Source organism: Chelon labrosus (genome assembly GCF_963514085.1).
Source record: "Chelon labrosus genome assembly, chromosome: 19".
Classification (NCBI taxonomy): domain Eukaryota; kingdom Metazoa; phylum Chordata; class Actinopteri; order Mugiliformes; family Mugilidae; genus Chelon; species Chelon labrosus.
The window spans coordinates 4,085,404-4,097,448 of NC_140352.1; the positions used below are offsets into that span (position 1 = coordinate 4,085,404).

The 12,045-nt window shown below is 44.0% G+C and overlaps 1 protein-coding gene across 1 annotated transcript in view; it reads right to left on the reverse strand.

Moving 5' to 3' along the window:
* svild (supervillin d) overlaps positions 1-11,501 on the reverse strand; it is a 51,255-nt gene extending 39,754 nt beyond the window's left edge. The window contains exon 1 of the mRNA XM_084567642.1: positions 11,361-11,501. The gene's annotated coding sequence lies outside the window, so the exon portion shown is untranslated. The remainder of the gene's footprint in view (positions 1-11,360) is intronic.
* Between the last annotated feature and the right edge of the window lie 544 nt (positions 11,502-12,045).

Genomic DNA, 12,045 nt, shown 5'->3' on the forward strand with positions numbered 1-12,045 from the left:
AAGAAATGCTTCGATGTTACATGGACGTAGTTTTGGTTTATGGTAGACCAGGACATCCCTATTTACTTTGTTTGTACAGCACAGTGTTTCCCCTAACATTAGGAGGACTTCCTGCCTAATTAGGTAATATATTCACCTAATTTTATCCTCTATTTATAGTGCCAGGTCACAACAGAAGTCATTTAAGGTTACCTTTCCTATAGAATAGGTCTATACCACCACCCCAAAGCTGTAAACCTGGATGAAAAACTTCAGGACATGCAATACTGTAGTAAAATTACCGAAATATGTAGCTGAAGTACAGTAGTGATGATCCCTGACATGTCAAAAGAGTAATTATCCCCCATAAAAACTAAAAATACATATCTTTAACTTGACTTCTTGTCCTTTTGGGTTTAAACTGAACATTACTCCACAGAAGAGTTGCCTTATGAAGGCAAAAAGGACCCTGGGCTTAGATGTTGATTTCGGGACTATGCACGCACGCTTACATAATTCACCTAAATCACTACCTATAAAAGGAGTGCTACACGGTGCACCAAAGCCTATCCACAGAGACCCAGAACATGGAGGCTGCTTTGTTTGGAAGCCGTCTCTGTTATTTTAAGCAACAAGGGGGACTGAGAACACATTTGTGAGTCATAGATTAAAAATCATCACCCCTATCAGCTGAATGTGGTCTCACCCAGAACATTCGCTTTGTTTGGTGGTGATTTACGCCGCTCCAAAACACTGCGCCGCCTCGTTACCTATTTATGGTTATTTCTTCTGGAATACAGACTAAGTGGAGCGACCAGAAACATGAAGGATCACGAAAACATGAAGACAGCTCTGAATGACAGTAATAACAGTACAAGATGATGGGTGGTTTTGGAGGGGAAACGACATATCTGCTTCAGATTAAAGTGAATAAATCCAAATTATGCACTCTGCTGCACATTCATCCCAACTGAGGAGTTTGACGATTGGAGAGAGAAAAATATCTGACAGAATGGTTTGCATTACTGGTGACGGAGCATCTGATTTGCTTAGTATGTAGTTTTTCTACTCCTACCTGGTAATTCATGAGGGGAATATCTTCTCTGCTCATTCAGGACATGTAAACAAACTAAATCCTCTGTTTCCAAAAGCTGGCGTGTTCTCTGACCTCTTGCTGCCCGTTGGGAGTAGTTACTAGCTACGAGAGGAAGGTCTGTCTCAACAAAGGCCAAGTGTGTCACTTCCTGACCATGCCCCATATCCTTCTTTATGAAGAGCTTGATCAAAGCTGGCAAACGTCCCAGAGATGTCAAGAGACGGGCCGGGTAAAGACAGTGACACAGCATAACTGTCTCGACTGCAAGACGTCTCCTTTACAGTCAAAGCAGTTTCGGATTTAGTGTCATTATTTCCTCGTGTAAGTTTCTGAGTGACGGTCACGTTTCTAAATATTTACTTCTCTCCAAAGACCTGGAGTGATGCTAAGTAGTTACTTTAGATTACATAACACTTGTTTAATGCAAGGGCAGTAGGCCACAAATGCGGAAGTTGAGACATTTCGAGACAGCTCAAGGGCGATTTGAATTGTGTGGAGAGTTTCTGCTCTTTCAAATCTATGCCAATGACGGTGGATGATTTGATGGATCTCCAGAGCTTGGTTAGAAAGACAGGATTCTTTATGCTAAAGTTAAATGTTTAACACTACTATGTGCTCTGGCTGGTCATTTGATCCGTTTTAAAAAAATTTCATAACCGGAGTCTACTAAAGCACCGGAAGGAAAACCAGTGAAATTTCATTGTGACAGTTACAGGCTACTGATGTCATTATCTACTCGGGTGAAGCAATAGGAAGCAGGTGTCTTATTGGAAATGAATACCTGTCATACAAAGCCGTAGGAGGACATACACATGAGCTCCGATTCATTCTGAGATAAGGTCCAGACAGAAAGTCGCCTCAAACGTTGACCTGTAGGCCACCAGATTGTGTATTCTTCACAGAAATCCACATGTCCACACAAGAGGACACAGCAGGAATGCGGCCGACACCCTACTCGTAAACCCCGGATTTGCATTGGAAAGGCATTTCTTCACATATAAAGCTTTGGGAATCCACATGAATTTATCACAAGCATCAGGGAGACCTTAATCACTGTCCTTCACTGAACCAAAAAAAAAAGAGCAGAGTTTCGGACAGAGCCAGCTGCTGACATACTTTCCTCCTCAGGGAAGAGGCCGGAAAGTGGAAAGTTTCCTCAGCTGAGAAAACCAGGTGCCAATGCAAAAAAATAAAAAATAACTGGCTGGCAGAGCATTTTGAAAAAAAGTATTTTCAGCTTGGGAAGTCGTGAGAAATTTTCAGCCAGTTCCAAGAACCACAAAGGAGCTAAACAAAAGATGGAAGTATCTAGTAAAACACACAATGCAGACGCAAGAGACGCACAGGATATCTGAATGACTCACGTAACGTGTAAATCCAACACAGCCAAACAATTACAATAATACGGTTCTTAATTGGTGTTATAGTAATACCAGAATCTGAGCTTTATCCTGTTTAATATACAGTTAATCCCAAGAAATACTAAAGCAATCGTCGGCTAATCAAATCTAACCACACAACTGCTAAGGAAGCATTAAAAGGCATGTGTCGGATGATTTGTTAACCGTATGTTAGAGGTTTCCTGCGTGTATGACTGCAACCATTTCATGTGTCAAACCTGGAAGTAGATAGTACAGGTCAGCATTCCCTAATCCAATAACTCCATCTTCTACAAACTAGGGATGTCCCGATTTGTATCAGGGGCCAATCCAGGCATTTTTTTCCCCCCCAAAATAATCAGATCGGTATCAGGACCCAGCTAAGCCTGATCTTTAGCAAACCTCCCAGTAGCATCAAAACACTTTCTTCTTCTGTTTTAGTGGCGATTGGCTAGCTTCTAAGGAGCCAAAAATCTGAGAAGAAGAAGAAGGTGACCCGAAATCATGTGACTAAACATGTCTGTTGTATGGAGGAAATTATGCAATGTGGATAGCCCACTCAGGAAAGGCTGCACCCAAACAACAATAACAAACACTGAACGCTGCATTTAAAACATGAGAAAAGTTTCCTGGAGACAGCGTCAAGAAGGAGAAAAATCTTCCAGAGAGTTTATGGCAGCGTTGGACGACCAGAACATTTCTGGAGTAGAGAACACAAGGTACCAGCTACCCTCTCCACACTACATTAACTTTGGCAGAAAGATTTATTGGACTGAATCCATTCGACTCTAGGAGAAGACAAGGAAGACAAGGACAGACTTTAGGAAGCTACAGGAGACCAATTCTAGGACATTTAAGATCAGATCGGTTGATACTGAATATTAAAAAGCTGGCAAACTTGATCGGGGACGGCCTACTCCAAACTTCAAACCGATTTCTTACCAAACAAATCAGAAAATGGCCGGGGAGAGGGGCAGACTTAGGGTGTGTCCAAAAAAAATCCACCTCCATCCAACAATCAACCACATACTGAGTGGCCAATGTGTTCCTCATTAAATAACAATCTTTCAAACACTTAAGGCGCTTTAACTGGCTGGATAAACTTTTAATTGCAACGGCAGAGAGCCACAGCACTTCATCCTGTTGATACTGGCCTCCGCTAATAGAGAGCTTCAAAGGACGATTCTGACAGGAGGGTGCGTTTGTCGGAGAGGGCACACGCAGGATATCCATTCACATGACTCGACTCTCTCTTGGCTTTGAGCTGCGAGGAAAGGGAAGAAAAAAAAAGGGAAAAAGGGTGGAGCCAGGGTTTAGGAAGGAAGGAAGGAAGGAAGGAAAAGACACTTAAGGTGGAAGAGGAGTATGGAGGATGAGTTCGGAGAATTCAACAAGAGAATGAAGAGAACTTGCAGAGGTCAGAGCAGGGTGGGAAAGGAAAGAAAGAGCTGCAGAGAATGGGCTTTAGTGGGGGTGGATGTGATGGCTTTGTAGGGCATGTGTTTCCAGGGGGGCCATGGGGCCCCGGTCTGACATGGGGGCGGAGGGAGGAGGAGAAGATCTGCTGTTGCAGAGGGGAAGGAGGAGGAGGAGGATGGGGCAAAAACAGGGCCTGAGACTAATCCATCTCTCCCTCTCTCCCCTCTGTCTCACAATGACACAAACTCCCTCAAATCCCTTTTACCAGAAGTCCTGCTGACTGTAGCCGGTCAACCAAAAACCAGTTGACATAACAACCTCCCAGTTACTCATGCCTGCACTCTGCTCTGCCTCCGTAAACGACACTGTAAAAACGTTGCTTCTGTCAACAGAAAGACACACACACAAAAAATATATGTGTGTGTCGCTTCCCCTTATTTAAATCCTTAACAAAAGCTTATGTCATTTAAACTCAATAAAGCTTCAAAGTTAAACACAGGAGAGCATGTGTATGTGTGTCTTTCCCTCTATTTACAAGCTAGCTCTTTGTCCAAGCCTTTCCTGTCTTTCCATTTGCAGCATTCAGAGGAACCATTAAATGTGACGTATGGGAAAGCAAACAAGTAAAAACGCACGCACACATAAACACACACAAACACACATAAACACACACACACACACACACACACGGCAGGGCACACTGACACACAACTAGAGAGGCTGCAATCATGGAAGCTGGAGTGAGTAGCAAGGGTGGGGTTTATGGTTCTTTATCTAGCCGGGGGATCGTACGCATGTGCACACAAACACAAACACACACATGCACAACACACACAGTGTGCTAAGTTGGACTGTATTCAAAGACTCCATGTAGGCCAGAACCCACATTTATTTTTTATTTATAACACATGCATTGTGTTAAAGCTCCGGCCCCTCACACCAACTTACAGAAAGAACTGCCCCGTTCCAAAAACATTTCAAGTGCACCCATTTCTCTTAACTCGCCGTGGAAGACGTGCAAATTAACCACGGCGTTTATCAGCAGACCCGGCGTCAAAGCTGCGGCAACCATTTCAAAACCTGAACCAGGTTTCTCACAGTGAGGAAAAGGGATGCTTTGTTTACTAATCCCCCCATCTAACAAACATGCACTGGCATGTATGGTTGCACAGTGAACATAACTGCGTACGAGGCGGCAATCGGACAATATTGGGGCAGATCCAGGCATTTTTGAAATGATCAGATCGGTATCGGGCTTCAGCCAAGCCTGAATTTTAGTAGTTATTTATTTTAGGTTAGTCATAAAACCAAAACCACGTCCTTGTAGCTGTTGAAAATCTAAATAGAAGTAGAGTCAAAATCATCTAAACACATCTGCTGTGTGGAGGAACTTTACTCTGGAAAATAAGAAATTTGTAAAGTATGTAATGTGGCCAGTTTGCCAAGGTGGTAGTAGTTGATCATGAATACTACCAACTACTACCAACTTTCACAAAACAGTGAACGCTGCATTTAAAAGAAGAGAGGAGTTTCGTCAAGGAGAAAAATCTTCCAGAGAGGGTTAAGGAGTTTATGGCAGCGCTTGATGACCAGAACATTTCTGGAGTAGAGAACCCAAGGTACCAGCTACCCTCTCCACACTACATTAACTCTGACAGAAAGATTTATTGGACTGAATCCAGTCGACTCTAGGAGAAGATGAGGAAGACAAGGAAAGACATTTAAGACTGGATCGTTCTTCATGAGGAGAAGATCTTCTCTGCTCCTTTAGGACACAATGCGATGTGGATGTTTGGTGAGGTGGTAGTAGTTGATCTTCATTCAGTATTACCTGAATGGATTTGCTACCTAAACCAAAAAAAAAAAGGGAATACACCAAAACAACAACAAACACTGAACGCTGAGTTTAAAAGAAAAGTTTCCTGGAGCCAGCGTCAAGGAGAAAAATCTTCCAGAGAGGGTTAGGGAGTTTATGGCAGCCCATTTCTGTAGTACAGGACACAGGTATTCTGGAGGATAGCTACCCTCTCCTTGCTACATTAGCTTTAACAGCCCTAATCATTGGGCTTAATCCAGTCGCACGGTGCACACGTGATCTAGAAGCTTAAGAAAGATAAGAAAAGCCTTTAGGGATCTACAGGGGAGGACGTTTCTTTTTATTTAAGATCGGATCGGGACTTGGATCGGTCGGATAAACTTAATCAGGGACACCCCTAATCTCTACCTACATATTTATTGTGACTGGTGCATGACAAATTTCTATAAATAATTCTGGGTCAAACATTGAACTTTGCCATTGCAACGAGATTTTTTTCTGCTCGCCACTGACTTATCAACATGGACTTCAACCCCCAGAACGGAGGCCTGTAAGATACAGACAAGACCGAGCAGGAAGGGGGGTGGCGATCAGTGGGGTGGAATGTTTCATCCAGAGAATCCTGCTGGTGGGGTTTCTCTCGTGTCCACAGTGCAGAGCAGACACCATCTGGCCAGCTGGAATGCTACCAAGCAGGGGGGTGGAAGGGTTAAAGGGGGCTCTTATCTTGTAGGGGGGTTGGGTTTTGGCTGGGAGATGAGAGATTAACAGTAGTGGTATTAACCATTTGATGCCAGACTATCTAGAGTGCCCAACAGTTTAAATAAAAACCTACAAAAACATGCATGTGGAACCAAACTTCTCGTCGTACCCTGACTCCAAGCCAACTTTGCTGCAGGGAGGTTTTTGTGGTAGATGTTGCAGGTGGTTTTAAGACATTTCCCCTTTAATGCAAAAGTTAAAACCAACCCCACATGGAGCTTGTTCCTCATTTCAGTGACTTGTTTAATAGCACTATTCTACAACATACGGTGCACAGAGAAATGGCAATAAAGCTAACAATAATACGAGGCACGTAGCATTATTTGGATTTTCTTTGGTGACTACAGAGCAGCCACTAACAAAGTGTTTGTGTCATTAAACTCGGTCCCTACAGATGGTTTACCAGTCATACATTTGTTGGTGCGTGTTTAATTCATGGACGTTTCGCGGCAACATCTGTCACTCACATGGGCATAAAGTCAATAAAACCCTGGTTGACAGGCACAGAAAGCGTTTCCCCATTAAGTCACTTGTTTTGAGGACAGATTCAAAACAGTCTGTTATTTTATTCTGAGGCTTTGTTTTCGGTTTCCTACGGTGTCAGATGAAATTCGTCTCTGACGCGGAGCTAAAACAAAGTGAAATGCGGCACGGAGGAAGGCCATGTGGTGCCCCGGCGCATGGAAACTATTATGTGTGTGTGTGCAAACCAAATGCAAGTCTGAAGTACAACCATATGTTTATGTGCCATGCAAATATATATAAAATAAAAACGGTTAGAAGACGTCATTGAAGTGGGCCTCGGAGCGTTAGCCGCTGACCAAATACAGTTAGCGTCTTGGTGTCGAAGCTGGAAGCGGTCCACCCTAACTGCTAGCACGATTTATAAATATGTCTTAGAAGAGATTAGCCCGAGGCTAACCCCTAGCACTCTTCCCCGTGGAGTTCCTATCCCTCACACTGTCACATCCCTTCTGCTCTATATAAATATTTGTACTCCATGACTTCTTGGCTGTGCAGCTGACTTCAAACCGAGAGCGGGGAGACGAGAGGACAGGTCAGATCTAGAAAGAGGGGAGAGACGGGGCTCGAGTGGGCGGATCTCATGCCTGGGTTTCTGCAGCCAGCTTCAGAAGTTCAACATCTACATGTTACTAAACTGTTAAATAACACTGTGCAGCTCAAAACTACTACTATTACTACAACTGGGTCATGAATCATGTGTCGTCTGATACACTATTGCAAACTGGAATTCTGTGTAACTGCCCCAGTCTCAATCACCGCTTTATGACCTCATCAGGGAAAAGGTAGTGACTCAGCAGAGATTTACTGAAAAGGAAATCACAAACAAACTAAAGTGGATCAAAAGTGCTCAGCTGAATCTACAACGACTCAATCCCGGCACATTTATTTTTGAAGCCCTTCCCTTTCCTTTCAGAGCCTTGTTAAAAACCTTAATTGCCCACATAAATCTAACTCACAATGCTAATTTAACAAGAGGGGTTTTTAACATCCCTTCAATTTACTCACGAGCCGAGCAGCACACCGTGGGAGGTACATTTACTCAGTGCACCAAGAAAATCTTTTTGACAGCGCGCTGGAGAAACGGCAGCACGACATGTGAAAAGGCCTAATGAGAGCTCTTCACCCAGTCTGCAGTTTAAAGGGAAGGGAAACCCCCTCAGACGGCCAGGCAGCCAAAAATTAAGCATTAACACACAGGCACCGCGCAACGAGCCAGTGTCTTAGTCCCACAGCGTTTGATTATGCACGGCAGGGTTAATTTAGTAACTGAAGACGAGTAGCTAAGACGAGACGGTGACGAGCTAATATCTGATGATAAAAACTATGAGGAAATGTGAACAAAGACAGAATGTTTTTTGATTATCGGACAATCAAGATACGTGATCGCCTCACACGGGCTGATTGTCTTTTAATAATGTGCGTCCCTGTCCTCTGATTGGATGAGGGCCGTTTATCTATCTGATCTCAGACGATAGTCGACCAAAACAGGCTGCTACAAGCCCTACGGCTACAAATTAGGTGAAAGAATCATCACTCTGATATTTCTGCAGCCTCCATCGTGGCCAATAGGCTACTATAAAGTTAAATTAGTCTCATTTAAGTACTTTAAAAGTTGCTGTATTGCTCCACATGAAGTTATTGCCTTCTGACACATATTTAAACAGTGGACAGTAGAGTGGTTAACGGATTAGCTTTTAGCATTTAACTAAAACTGTCCATAAATGGAGTTCCTGGAATGAATCCTTCTTGTGTTTAAGTCCAAACACAGAGTAACGCAGTAAACCATTCAAGCTGCAAGCCTGGAGTTTATTGCTTAAGACCTGAAATGTTATTTTGCCCCCAAATGTGTTTGTACTCAAACTACCACAACAATAGTTACGAGTACCGTCCTCTGGAGTACGTGTTGAGCCATCGCCCTGCTTCTGAACATCTGTGTTTATTGGACTTTAATGTGAAAGTTTCAGAAAAGAAATCCTCTGTTTTGTCTAAAGACGACAAACAAAATGAATGACGTTAGCTGCAGTTTGACTAAAACTGACTAAGACTATTTCGTATTTTCATCTGATGACTATGGCTACGTCACAAATGTCTGTCGAAATCAAAAACCGCTGCATGGTCGCATCAGGACCTGTGATTCAGAGCCTTGCGCTGTTTATCTTTATAACCCATCAACTTCAACTTAATTCCAAGTAACAGTTATGACAAATCTTTTAGAAAAGAAAAAAAAAAAAAACCAAGATGGTTGATATCTGCAGAGGCATGCCTGTGCAGGGGAGGCCCTCATCCACGACACGCTCCTCCATCCTCCAAAGGCCGTCTTTTCTCAGCAATGCTGAGTAACAAGATCCATGCAGGGGCCATGCAACACCGCCCCAGGAGAGACACGAGGCGTTCAGGTGAATGCTAATACCTACAAGAAACCACATAACACTCTACGTGACAACAAAGGAGCCTCTCTCTCTCTCTCTTTGTTTGGGGTCTTTACATGGTGACGAAGACGAGGCAGGCAAAGAGCAAACGGATTATGCAGGCGAGACAGTAAAATAAATGCAGACACTCCCTGCTTGGACATTTCCTGCTCCGGCTCTTTAAGCCTCTCTGCACACGCAGGATATGATCCCTGCATTCTGTTGTTTCCCAGCGCTATGACACAACGCAGGAGCGATGAGCAGCTTTAACGTGTACTGTCCTGCTCAGGTCCTGACACCACAGATCCTCGGTGTGTCTTATCGCATGCATCAGTTCCTCTCCGTCTTGCTCAACGGCAGCTTGGCCCGAGGAAGGCCCTGGGAAGCCTGTTGTGACACAGGCCCATCGAGACGCCTCACAGCGGGGAAAATTACAGTCTGGCAAGCCTCAAATACCATAGCCCTTGGATACGAGGCTTCAATGAGTCTATTCATCCTTTCAAAGAAAGGAGCAGCGATTCTTGAAATGACAGATAGCAGGAAACTTGGAGTGAAGTATGTGGGGGGCGCATTTTTTAAAAGTTTTACACACAACTGTGCAGATACGGCGTAATAAACTTGAGGATTTGTCACCTTTTCTTCTTTCTCAACCTGGTGACAAGTGATGGCATGACTCACAAAGAGTGCGTCACCTGATATACACAACATTACCCACAGAGCATGCAACTGTTTGCACAGTCATGGTCGTTTCACACAGATAAACTCAGATTTCTTATGATTTCGTGCCAAATTACTCATCTGCATCACCGCGGTCGTTTTCGCCGCGGCCCAGCGGGGCAAATAGCGCGTGCAATAGCCCGGCGGTGGGGCCACGGAGGCATCTCAGCCTCCTCGCACTTTGTTTTCACAGGTGGTTTTCGCAGGACGCAGGCCCGAATGCTCGCTCCTTTCTGTCACTGTTTGCAAAGGGACTGCTCAGGGGCGCGCTGTGGGAAAGACCTCAACAAGTCCGTGTTTGCCAAGCCCTAAAGTAAGACAGCGGGTTAAAAAACAGAAAAGAAAAAAGGGACGAATCCAGCCGTCGCGCAGGGACGACACAAAAGGAAAGGATAGAGTTGTGTGAAAGGTTCAGCAGAGAGAGAAGGAGGTGTGAGGTGCAAAAGGCTTTAAAGGTGAAGAGCGATCACCAATTCATTTGGCGCACAAGTGCAAATGAATAGCTTGGTGCATTAGTTTAAAATAACAGAAAGCTCCAGACTCTACTTCGCTTTCAGTTTGGAGGCTTGTAGTTTTAAGCTCTGTTGAATTGCTTTGTGTTGCAACTGACGCATGTTGTTTCTGTTATTTCAGTCAGGAGGGGTCAGGCCACATAGCACAAATGCCTGCGCTCAATCTAGGACAGTTAGTTGTCGTGAACCCAACATAATAACAGGTTACCGTCATTTATTTACACTACTGTACCTAATGTTTTGGCAACTAACAGCTGCGCAGAGGGTGCGTGCGTGCGTGCATGGCAGCAGTTTCTCGACGCAACCCATCCTCGCATGCAACGTTTTTTTTTTTTTTGTACGCAGCGATGATGATGATGATGATGACTGGCAGAGATGAGTTATTTCCTTAAACGCCAATCAGATGACTTCAAACCTTCCACAGGAAGCACACGGCGGCTGTAGTAGTAACGGCAGCGGCGGCGGCGGCGCAGCGCAGCACCGGGCAGGACCGGAGGTAGGTTCCTCTGCGACGTACTGCACAAAAACATCCAAATACTAACCCACGCTAAACCGAAACATGACCTGCAGTGGCTTTATGGAGGTTTAAAGCGTCAGCAAAGACACAATATGGCAGAATATCAAGCGTTTAAACTGAAAACAAAACGCGAACAGATGTTTTTCTTTTTTTTTTTTTTTTCGGGCGACTCCGCAGCTTCAACCGGCAACGTGAAGCACTCGACAGAAACAATATTAACCAACACTTGCCTTGTCTTCAGAAAACAGTCCGGCTCTAAATTCTCATCTTCCTCCTCCGCCGAACGAAGCCGAGCGGAGACACGACTCAGTCCCGTCCGGGTTGTGACTGACTGTCTGACTGACTGTCTGACTGACTGACTGAGCTGCGGCTGCGGCTGTTACTGGCAGGTCCTCGCTGTTCAAACTTTAAAAGACTTCTCGATTCTGATTGGTCGAGACGCAACGCGCTTGCTGCGTTCAGGTGCTCCTAGTAAACGCCCCCTTTCTGTGATTGTGCAATGTTTGTGAAGTTCCGTTAACATTGCTGTGGTTGTTGTTTTGAAGCAACACAGTAAAAATGATATATATATATATATATATATATAAAATAAGCGGGGAAAAGTTGTAAATTAAAACGTTTTTAACAGATTTTCTTTTACGTACACGCTTTCCTCCCAACATTCGCGTGTATGCTACGAAGTGGCAACACAACAATAAATGCTGTTGAATGTTGTGCAAAAAAAGCTCCTGTCACAATACAATGGATCTTTAATGACTGTTGTTTCGGAACCACGAACAGAGCACATCCTACTGTAGGATAAATAAAGGATTATGTTATTTTGTCTTATCTTATGAACATATAACCTCTTGACGACCAGGAAAAAAATAAATAAAAAAATTGTCCAATCACATTTAAAAAAAAAAAAAAAAGATA